This window comes from Coenobita brevimanus, chromosome 23, assembly GCF_032717465.1.
Source record: "Coenobita brevimanus isolate Jiangsu-jjx chromosome 23, ASM3271746v2, whole genome shotgun sequence".
Taxonomy (NCBI): domain Eukaryota; kingdom Metazoa; phylum Arthropoda; class Malacostraca; order Decapoda; family Coenobitidae; genus Coenobita; species Coenobita brevimanus.
Genome location: NC_136976.1, coordinates 37,457,476 through 37,469,808, shown reverse-complemented (window position 1 = coordinate 37,469,808; position 12,333 = coordinate 37,457,476). Strand labels below are relative to the sequence as shown.

At 39.8% G+C, this 12,333-nt stretch overlaps 1 protein-coding gene across 1 annotated transcript in view; it reads right to left on the bottom strand.

Moving 5' to 3' along the window:
• The window catches only part of melt (ventricular zone expressed PH domain-containing protein melted), a 671,576-nt gene that overhangs the window by 110,731 nt on the left and 548,512 nt on the right, over positions 1–12,333 (bottom strand). The gene's annotated exons all lie outside the window — the stretch shown is intronic.

Sequence of the window (12,333 nt, the reverse complement as noted above, 5' to 3'; positions counted from 1 at the left end):
TCCGCATTTTCAAAAAAGTTTCTCAATCCTGTAAAATTTGCTTTCTCAAAGTTGTATCTTCCCTGTCTATGAAGCTCGTCTCTTGGCTCGATGTTTCCTATTAACATCTGGAACTCAATGACCACGTGATCACTTTTTCCCAAAGGACAGAGATATTCCAATGATTCTATTACATCAGGTTCTTTGGTGAACAGTAAATCTAACCTTGCTGGTGTGTCCTCACCTCGAAACCGTGTCTCTTCTTTGACCCATTGCGTCATCACATTATTCATTGTTATATTTAATAACATAGTGCCCCACGAATCCTCGCCGCCTCCCGAGTACCATTCCTCCCAGTTCACCTCTTTACAATTAAAGTCACCCACCAAAATTATATTATTGCTTTTCTCAATTATTTTTTGCAAGTAGCTAGCCATATCTGACAACATCTCATGGTACTCGTCATCCTTCCATGCTCTCGTCTTTGGGGGAACATACACTACTGCCATATCTCTCTTAACATTCTCTCCAGTTTCTAATTTCATATATATCACTTCAGCCCTGCCTTCTCCCATTTCCACAGTATCTACATTTATGTTGTTCTTCACTGCTATCATCACTCCTTCTCCCTTTTTTTCTTTTCTGTCTTTTCTCCACAGTTTGTATTTACCATCTCCCAAATGAACATCAATATCTTCTCTTAATTTGGTCTCTACAAAGCACATGACATCAGGTTCATGTTCTCTCAAGAAATCATTAATTTCGATCCTTGTCGATATGAAACCATCAACATTAGTATATATCACCTTCAAATTATTTTTGACATTATTAATACCCTCTTCTCTCCTGCTCTCTGTCCGTACCACTTCCTTAACTTTTGATCTTTCACAGGCATCCCCCTTAGTTTCCTTCACTTCTATTTCCTTAAATACCATTTCCTTACTTTCATATCCTATACTCTCCAAAAAAAAGTATTACATTCTTCCTCTGTCCTCTTATCATTTTTTTCCTTTACTTCTTCCTTTAATGATTTTAAAACTTCTCTTTCTTCTTCATTCAGATCTTTTCTTATTATAATATTTTCCATCCCCACCTCTTTGCTTAATTTCCAGGTCACTTTAAGTATCTCATTTATTACACTTTCTGATGTAAACTTGACTCTCATTGGTCTTGTTTCCCCTTTCTTGTAAGGCCCTATCCTCCTTACTTCCTCAATTTCTTTTACCCACTTGTCTCCTTTGGGGTCAATCTTGCCTAATATTCCTCTCACCAGGTTCGTGTCTCTCTCGAGTCTTACGAACCTAACCTTTTCTTCCTCTTCCCTGTTTCCAAATACTACCACACATCTGTTCCTTTCTACAGTTTCTCTCACTATTTTCTCTTTTTTCTTCAGTATTTTCACTACATTTTCTTCCATTTCTTTCTTGTTCATTTCCCTTTCTTCCTGGATGATCTCTCTTAAGCTGACCACTTCTTTCTGTTCTTCTTCTACGTGTGCCCACTTTGCCTTATGCTCTTCTAATACACTACTCACCTTCTCCGTTTTATTAGTACTCTCTTCTAGTTTCCTCCTCAGTTCAACATTTTCCCGCTTCAAATTCCTAATCTCTTCATTGGCTGTTTCACTGGACTGGATCAGATTCTGTATGGTAGTTTCCATATTTACTGACACATCCTTTATCACTAGATTCTCTACTTTCTTTTCGAGTTCACTAAACCTCATAATTAATGTTTTAACCAGGTCCATGACATTGGTATTAGCATCAAATCCTTGAAATTCTAGACCCTCATTGTTTATATTTTCGGCCATGTTTGATGTTGGTTAAATACCAAAACAGCTGTTACCAAAAAAAAAAACTACAAACATTCATGTACAATCTAGTCAATAAATCTTTACATTTTTGGTAGTCCATTAACTTTCATTATTTTGAATTTAAAACAAGACCTTTAAGAGACAGGACAGACAAAATTCCTGAAACTACTTAAGGTTAGCAGCGATGGCTGGGACATCTGCTCTCTCCGGCTGTTCGTTCGTGTGTGTGGGTGTGGGTGTGGGTGTGCGCGTGGATGTGTGCGTGTGTGTCTGCACATGTGTGTATTTACCTATTTGTATTTACCTATTTCTATTTTACACGATTTGACCTAAACTCAGTTTGTCCCACCACCAATGATACAATTATCCAGTCTTGCTTTGAAAACATGGATATTCTTTGCACAAAACACATTTCCATCCAAATTATTCCATTTCATTATACTTCTATTTGGAAAGCTATATTTTCTTCATCACCTGGGCAAGTTGGTATCTAAAACTATGTCCTCTTGTTCTGTCCTCATCCTTCATTATATTATGTTTTCTATCAATGTTCCCTAAACACTGCATTCACTTATACATCATTATCATATCTCCTCATTCTCTTCTTTCCTGTAATGTAGTAAATTTCAACCTTCCCAATCTCTCTTCACACTGCAAATCCCTTATGCTTGATATCATTTTTGAAGCTGCTCTTTGCATCTTACCTATTTTATTTATGTTTCTTTAAGTGGAAAGACTGTGCCAAAGCAGCATCTTCCAGTCTTGGTCTTACCATTGTCAGTATAATTTGCCTGACATTTCTTCACTTAAATAATTAAATGTTACTCCTATGTTCATCAACAGATTATATGCTCCACTAGTTATTTACATGCTTCTCTGACAATAAACCTTGCTGTACTATTACACATCTATCTTTATCCAGAGTAGCTTTGTTCATCTCTTCATTTTCCATTTTGTAATCCCAATTTGGTCTCCTCTTACTTATGCCGATCTCAGCTACATTACATTTACTAGCGTTAAATACAATCCTTCATACATGGCTTCATTAATGTAGCTGATATAAATCTTCCTGCAATTCATGAATTTTGCATCAGCAGCAAACATATTCATATATGACTGAACTTCACTGCACATATATTTTTTTTAATAACAAAATAGAGGAAAGAAAAACAAATGAATAAAAACAATAATATATACACCTGATTACTGGTGTCCTCCATTCATAAAAAATCTGTAACAGTTAGATTTGAACAGCTGTAGGTTGAAGTTTGGGGGAAACAACTCTGGGGAAGCGAGTTTCAAAGAGATGCAGCTTGGGGAATAAAAAGATTTCAGATAGAAGGAAATTTTGCAATATGGCAGTCTGACATTCCAGTCATGGGCACTACCAGATGCCTGTGTAGCACAGGGAAAGGCATGGTGAGGTGGCACAAGGGATGCAACTTCATCTGAGCATTTGCCTTGAAAATATTTGTAAAATAATGCAAGGGAGGCAACATTCTTTCTTAGCTGTAGGGAAGAAGTTTTTTTTGTGATAGCAGGGTTATTAATAATTCTAACAGCTTTGTTTTGAATTTTGTCTAGTTGTTTTGGTGCAACCTCTCCACATCCACTCCACAAGAGTGAGCAATATTCCAGCTGAGAGTGCACATGACTCATAAACTATAGCTAACTGCTCGGCAGTGAAGAGGCTACAAACTCTGTACAATATTCCAAGTTTCTCTGAGACAGTTTTAGCATGTGATCTGACAAGAGACATCCAGCTGAGGGTACTGTTAAGTGAAACACTGAGAATTTCAATACTTTTCGAGATGGGAATATTAGTGGCAGTGAAGGTAATATAAGAATATGGGAATATCTGTCTACTAGTAAACTGTATATAATTGATTTTACTAGCATTAAATGAGACAAGGTTATTTTGTTCTGATTCAGTGATCCTAGATAAATCCTGATTTATGGAGATGGCTGTACTGGGATGTGAGATAGGGGTATTAAACTCTGTGAATGGGTGTTTAAGTGTGAATGACCTGTGCAGTGCTAAGTCATCTGCATTTGAATGGATGGGATTATGTGTGACAAAGAAGAGACCATTTACATATATCTGAAACATAATGGGGGCTAAAACTGCTCCTTGGGGCACTCCATTTACCACTTCCTCCCATGTTGAAAACTTGTCTCTAATAACAGTTCTCATCTGTCTGTCGGTGAGGAAACTCTTCATCCATTTCAATAAAACACAATCTATATCACCATCATTTTTCATTTTTCATTTTTTTTTTTAATGAGTCCAACTCTGGGCAAAGGCTTCCAGGCCTATCCCAAGGCCTAGCAGTCCTCCTACACACCTCCACATGTCACCACTTTGGTGCTAACACCCATCATCCATACTGAGTACATGCCAGGGCTGTCTCATTCATGACTGGTGGTATTAGTGGGGGTATTTTTACATGTTGGTGGGTCTTCTGGTAGAACAGTAAAGCCTTCATTTTTGAAATTCAAATCCTTAAACTATTCCCTGCCCTAGCCGGGATTCAATCCTTGGTCCACTAGGGCTGCAGGCCACCTTTCTACAGATTCAGCCATGGCCTCCCCCAAATCAACCACTCATGTGGAACTCTATCAAATATTTTCCTGAAACCCAAATAAATATACTGTAATCCACCCACCTATTGTATCTCTCTCCTGTAACATATTAACAATTCTTTCATTAAAAAATCAGCAAATTTGTGAACATGAAGTACTTTCTTTGAAATCCAATTGCCTAGAGGATATTATCATATGTTTCTCTAAATGAGGTACCCATCCCTTCCTCATGATTTTTTCACATAATTTACAAACAATACTTGTACGAGACACTGGATCGATAATTTAATGGGTCCTCCCTACCGCTATACTATATTTGCTCCGTTCCAATCCCTTAGTAAATCTCCCTCCATTGAAAAACACATTATTATGGCATATATTGGTTTAACTAAGTTTTCATTAAATTCCTTGATTACCCAACCAGAAATCTAATCAGGTTTTGGTTACTAGCACATATTTAATCAACTCCAAAAGTTCATCAGGTTCAAATTTAGCCTCATTTACTTCATTTATCACATTCTCATTTTTTATTTCTGATCTCTGAAAATCCTCTTCCTTTACAAATAATCTTGAAATTCTCATTCATAATCTCACACATGCCTTCTCTTTCATGTTCTTTATCATCATCTCCTAATCTTACAACTCTATCTCTAATTTTCATCTTCCTATTTACATACTGTACTTTACAATAATTCTGGATCATCTCCACACTCATACACTATATTATATTCATATATACCTGTTTTTTTCTCCTCATATTCTTTCATTGTCATTTCTAAAATTTTCGTATATCTTCCACGTTGATTTGGTCTTCAGTTTTCCTAACCATACTCCAAGCATTGTTCCTCTTTTTCACTGCTCCTATACATCCAGCATTAAACCATTCCTTTTCCTTCTCAAATTTAGCTCCATATTTCTATCTACCTATCCATCTATGCCAGATGCCTCAATCCCGCAAGGGGTGGCCACAAACAAATCGCCTCCATGTCGCCCTGCCCCCTGCCATTTCACTGCCCTCTCCCCTGCTCACACACACCCTTCTCATATACCTCTCCACTCCAACCCTCCGTCTCATCCTTGGCCTCCCCCTCCCTCTTCCCCCCTCCACCTCATTCATGTACTCTCTCCTCATTAGTCTCTCACTCTCCATCCTCTTCACATGACCAAACCACCTCATTGTATTTCATGTAATGCTTTCTGTAACATCCACATCCACACCACAACACTCCTTCACTTCCTCATTTGTCAGTATGTCTCTCCATGACTCTCCACATCCTCCTCTCAGTAACTCACTTCCATTGCTCGCACTCTAGACTTGTCTCCTTCCAACAAGGTCCAAGCCTCTCTTTCACACGTCAGAGTTGGTATCACAATAGTATCGTGCAGCAATTTTTTTTATATCCATGCTTACTTCCCTATTTCTTACCAATGCTTTCAAGAAATCGGCAACCTTTCTTCCTTGTACCCTTTCAAGCACTTCATCCTCCAAACTTCCATCCTTACTCATCACACTACCTACGAACTTAAATGCATTCAAATTTTCCATTTCCTCATTATCTAACCTCACTGTACATTAGGTGACTTCTTTTCTCTTGCAGACTATAACTTTACCCTTTCCGAACATCACCTTTAGATTCCATTTCTTACACACTTCCTCAAACTCATTCACTAAGCCTTGCAATTCCCCTTCGTCTTCACTTAACAATACAATTATCTGCAAACAATAGTACAGGCAGTTTCCAAACACTCCCCTCTCTCATTAGGGCCATCCCAATTTCCACGGCCCAACCTTGTACAGTATCTCTTTTATAACTCCATCCATATACAAACTGAACAACCATCGAGTCAGAACACATCCCTGTTTCAATCCAATGTTCACACAGAAAAATTCACACAGCTCACTATCCACACACACACTACAGCCTTGGCACCCTCATACATACTCTTCACGGCATTCAGCAACTTCCTATTTACTCCTTATATTCTTAATATTTTCCACATTCCTGTCTATCCACTCTACCATATGCTTTCTCCAAAGCCATGAAAGCCACATACAGATTCTTTCCCTCCTCTAGAAACTTTTCCACTATGGGCCTAAAGAGGAATATCTGATCCACACAAACTCTTCCCTTCCTAAAACCTCCCTGTTCCTCTCCAACTACTTCATCTGTTATTTCCCTAACTCTGTCAATAAGCTCTTTTCCTATTACACAAAGAAGACAAATACCCCTATGAATACCACACACTTCATTTTCCCCATTTTCCTTCCAATCCTCCAAGACTATCTTCCTCCCAGGCCGATCGGCACATCTTCCGTATCCATTCTACTACTATCTCTCCCCCATGCTTCATCATTTCACCACACATTACATCAATTCCTGGGGCTTTCCTCATTTTGACACCCTTCATTACTTCCACTACTTCAGTCTTACATCTCCTTGTACCTTCTCAACTCCCTCTTTCTCCCGGCCATTCCCCAGCCACTAATAGTCACATTACTTTCATTCTATATGTTTAACAGTTTCTTAAAGTGTTCTCTCCACCTGCTTACTTTTTCTTCCTCTCCACTATCAATCAACCATTTTTTTCTTTCACGTCCTACTACCTTCTTTATCACCCTGTCTAACTCTCTTTACCTCCTTCCTGAACATTTTCTTACATTCCCTCCACTTTACACTCAACTTCCTTCCAAATTCCTCATCCACTCTCTTCTTACCCTCTCTTACTAATCTTTTCACCTCTCTCATCCTCTCTACACATAACTCTCTCTTCCATCTCCCAACATCCTTCATGCCTCTGCTCCCCATCCACTCACTATATGCTTTCTTCTTTTGTGCCACATCTTGTCTCACTTCTTTATTCCACCATCCCATTCCTTGCACCCCCCTTTTGTCTTCTCTTAACCCCATACACTGCCTCACATCACGCACACACACACACATGTTGCTGACGGAGGAGCAGCTCCGAGCTGACTGAGGTGAAATAACGCTAAAACAGCGGCAAAAAGGAGGCCAGCCTATTGTGATTATGTGAACTGAATGTGTGAGTGGTGGTCCTGTCCGATATTTGTAAAAAAAAAAACGGAGGATTCGGTCAAGTAAGAGCACAAGACATAGTAGAAGTTTAAAATATTCGTACGGACGTATAATGGTGGAAGGAGAGAGTCCCTTGTTCACAACCAGTGCAAGAGAATTTGAGTGTTTCTCAAATGAAGACCGGAGTGCAGGGAGTATTAAACTGAATCAAACAAGAGTAGCAGGTGCAGAGAAAATGGCTGAGAGGAATGCCCAGGAATTTAAAAAGGTATGGTCAGTAATCAGAGTTCCAGGAACAAACACTACAACCAGGGAAAGAGATTAAGCAATTGAAAAATGAGGTGGAGAGTGTCTGGTCACGTAGTGCTGAGCAAGAGAGAGAAATATCAAAATTAAAGAGTAATGATTCAGTCTTAAATGAAACATAACAGCCTAAAGGAGAAAATAAGAGGTTGGAGGAGGAAAGGGACAAGAAGAAGCATAAACTCAAAGAGTATGAATCAAAACCAAAGATGCAAAATGAACATATTAAGGAAATTAAGGATGAGCATAAGGGCTGGATGAAAACTTAGGAAGAAGGGAAAATAAATCTAAAGGAGATTATAGAACAAGAGAAGAAAACCAAGAAATTGTGGAGAAGGAAGTGGTCAGGGTACTAATAAGTAATGAAACACTTGTCACAGATGTAGCAGACAAAAAAAATGCGTAATTATCTCAGGTTTGAAAGAAAAACCTATGTCAGTGAGGTCAGAAAGAGAAAGGAAAGAACTAAGAAGCGCGAAGGAAATAGTGTCAATGGTTATGCAAGGAAATGACAAAGCCCAGGAGGAGACTGAAGAAGTGTTTAGGCTGGGAAAAAATATGGGGTGGGGGGAAAGGCCACTAAAAGTAAAATTTCAATCTCGGCTCTAAAATTTCAATCTCGGCTCATGGTAAATGAAATAATCAAGACTTGGAAAACAGCAGATAAGGAGGGATTTTAAAAATCTGGATACGGAGAGACACAAATTAGGTAGAGCTAAAATAAAGGAACTTGTTAAGGAAGTCACAGAAAAAAAAAACGACCAGAGAACGGAGGAAGAGAAGACAGAGTTCTGTTGGAGAGTTATGAATCAGAAATTGAGGAAGGGGTACCGAAGGAGAGGGGGAGAAAGACACAGTAAAAAACAAAGCAAAAAATTGAAAGAGACATATGTTAATGCACATGGTCTACTCGCAGCATGGCTAGAAATAAACCATTTCTTCAAGGTAAATGAGCCAGATATTATATGCTTTGTAGAGACCAAGCTAAGAGGGAATATTGAAATCCCAATGGGAGATGGGAAATACAAACTATGGAGAAGAGACAGAAAAGATAAAATGGGAGGAGGAGTGATGATTGCAGTGAAAAACAGCCTAAATGTGGAAATGTGGAACTGGGAGAAGGTATGGCTGAAGTGATAAACACGGTACAGTAATAGAAACCAGACAGAGGGGCAAGAGAGACATTGCAGATGCATGTCCCCCACAAGGCAAAGGCATGGAATGAGGAGGAATACCAGATGTTGTCAGAATTGGTTAGATACCTACAGAAAGTGACTGAGAAATGCAACAACATAATCCTGATGGGTGACCTTAACTGTTAAGAGGTAAACTGGGAGAAGCAGGACTCAGGAAGCAGTGAAGATTCATGGGGCAGTATAGTGTTATATATAGCAATGGACAATGTAATGACTCACTGGGTCATAGGAGAGGCAAGATTTAGAGATGATGACACACCACCAAGACTAAATTTAATTCTAACCAAAGAACCTGATACAACTGAATCTCTGAAATAACTGTGCCCTGTTGGAAAAAGTGATATGTAGTGATGGAGTTCCAAAAAATAGAAGTAAATGGGGAGACAAGAGATGAGCTATACAGGCATGGATGATACGCCTTCGGGAAAGCAAACTTTTCATGACTGAGAAAATTTTTTGAAGAAGCAGACTGACGAGAATTCTGGGAAACGAGAGATACAGAAGAAGTGGGATATCTTTCCAGACCTCTACAATATAGGTGCGGAAAAGTATGTGCCAAAAGTTAGTGGGAAGGAGAACTGGAGAAATGACTGGTTCAACAAAAGGTGTAAGAAAGCAAAAAAGGAAAGGGATAAGGCATGGAACAAAGGGAGAAAGAGAGGTAATGATAGATCAAAGGAAGAATATAAAAGTACTAGAAATGAATATACAAGAATACGCAGAGAGGAAGAAAGAAACTTCGAAAAAGGTATAATTGACAAATGTAAGGATGAACCTAAACTGTTCTACAGGTTTGTTAATGGCAATTTAAAACAAAAGGAAGGAATTAGTAAGCTGAAAGTAGAAGGAAATGTCTATAAAGATGCAGTTATGCAAGCCAAAATAATGAACAAAACCTTCCAATCAGTCTTCACAAGAGAAAGAGGTTTTGTGGAGGAAAGAGTGACTAGAAATGTTGTATTAAAAGATGTAAAAGTTGAAGTGCAAGATGTATACAAATTACTGGAAACTCAAGATGTGAGGAGTGCCACAGGACCAGATGGGATATTTAAATGGATACTACAGGAATGCAGAGAACAATCTATCTATCTATTTATCTATTGCCAGACGCCTCAATCCCGTTTGGGGTGGCCACAAACAAATCGCCTCCAAGTCGCCCTGTCCCCCGCCATTTCACTCCCCTGCTCCCAACTCACACCCCCCTCTCTCATATACTTCTCCACCCCATCTCTCCATCTCATCCTCGGCCTCCCCCTCCCTCTTTCCCCCTCCACCTCACTCACATACACTCTCTTCGTCAGTCTTTCACCCTCCATCCTCTCCACATGGCCAAACCACCTCAGTGTGTTCCTCATAACGCTTCCTATCACATCCACATCAACACCACAACACTCCTTTATATCCTCATTCGTCAGCCTGTCTCTCCATGTGACTCCACAGGCTCCTCTTAAATAACTCATTTCCACTGCTCTCACTCTTGACTTGTGTCCTTCCAACAACGTCCAAGCTTCACTTCCGTACGTTAGAGTTGGTATCACAATACTGTCATGTAGTAACTTTTTCACTTCCATGCTCACTTCCCTGTTTCTTATCACTGTTTTCAAAGAACCAGCAACCTTTCTTCCCTGCTGTACCCTTTCAAGCACTTCACCCTCCAAACCTCCATCCTTACTCATCACACTACCCAAGTACTTAAACATACTCACATTTTCCAATTCCTCACCATCCAACCTCGCTGTACATTCACTGACTTCACCTCTCTCAAAGACCATCACTTTACTCTTCCCTACATTCACCTTTAGATTCCGTTTCTTACACACTCTCTCAAACTCATCCACCAAGCCTTGCAGCTCCCCTTCGTCTTCACTCAACAACACAGTATCATCTGCAAACAACAGTACAGGGAGTTTCCAAACACTATCCTCTCTCACCAGGGCCACTCCAACATCCACTACCCTACCTTGTACCTCTTTTATTACCCCATCCCTGTACAGATTGAACAACCATGGAGACAAGACACATCCCTGTTTCAACCCAACTTTCAAAGAGAAAAATTCACTTAGTTCACCATCCACACGCACTGCAGCCTTCGCACCATCGTACATACTATTCACAGCATTCAACAACTTCCCATCTACTCCATATATTCTTAACACTTTCCACAATCCTAGTCTATCCACCCTGTCATATGCTTTCTCCAAATCCATGAAAGCCGCATACAACTTCTTTCCCTTCTCTAGAAACTTTTCCACTAAAGATCTGAGAATGAATATCTGATCTACACAACCTCTTCCCTTCCTAAAGCCTCCCTGTTCTTCTCCAACTAATTCCTCTGTTCTTTCTCTAACTCTGTCAATAAGTATCCTACCATACACTTTTCCTATTATACTAAGAAGACAAATGCCCCTATGATTACCACACACTTCTTTTTCCCCTTTTCCTTTGTACAAGGGAATAATTATACCTGACTTCCAATCCTCCGGGACTCTACCTTCCTCCCAGGCCAATCTGCACATCTTCCACATCCATTCTACTACTATCTCTCCCCCATGCTTCAGCATTTCACCACACACTCCATCAATTCCTGGGGCTTTCCCTGATTTAACTTTCTTCATTGCTTTCACAACTTCTATCCTACTGATTTCTTCCTGTCTTCTCACCTCCCTCCTTCTCCCAGCCATTCCCCAGCCACTTATACTCGCATTACTTCCATCCTCTACGTTCAACAATTCCTTAAAGTGTTCTCTCCATCTGCTCACTTTTTCTCCCTTCTCCACTAGTAATCTACCATTTTTATCTTTCACTCCCCTGCTAACTTCACTTCCACCCTGTCTTACTCTTTTCACATCTTTCCAGAACATTTTCTTACAGTCCCTCCACTTTACACTCAAATTCCTTCCAACAAGTGGTGGATAAGATTCATGTTTTTAACTGTGTGTTCTCTGGAAGAAGGGAAAGTGCCTCAGCAACTGAAGATGGCCAGTGTGGTACCAATTTATATGGGAGGGAACACGGAAGAACCTCGGAATTGTATACTGGTGTCTCTAACCAGCTTGGTTGCAAAATTGTGTGACAGAATCCTGAATGACAGATGGATAAGATATCTGGAGGAGATCGACATTTTGGCAGGGAATCAAGTTTGGATTCACAGGAGGAAAGCCATGTGTTTCTAAATTGTTGAACTTCTACTCTACGGCGATTGACGTACTACAAGAGAGAGATAGCTGGGTGGATTGTGTGTATTTACACCTGCAGAAAGCAGGTAAGGTACCCCATAAGTGACTAACGTGGAAATTGGAACACATAGGAGGACTGAAAGGGAACCTCTTGGAGTGGATGAGAGACTTCTTGAGAGACACGCAAATGAGGACAGTAATAAACGACAAGATATCTGGATGAAGGGAAGTAACAGGTGGAGTCTCAC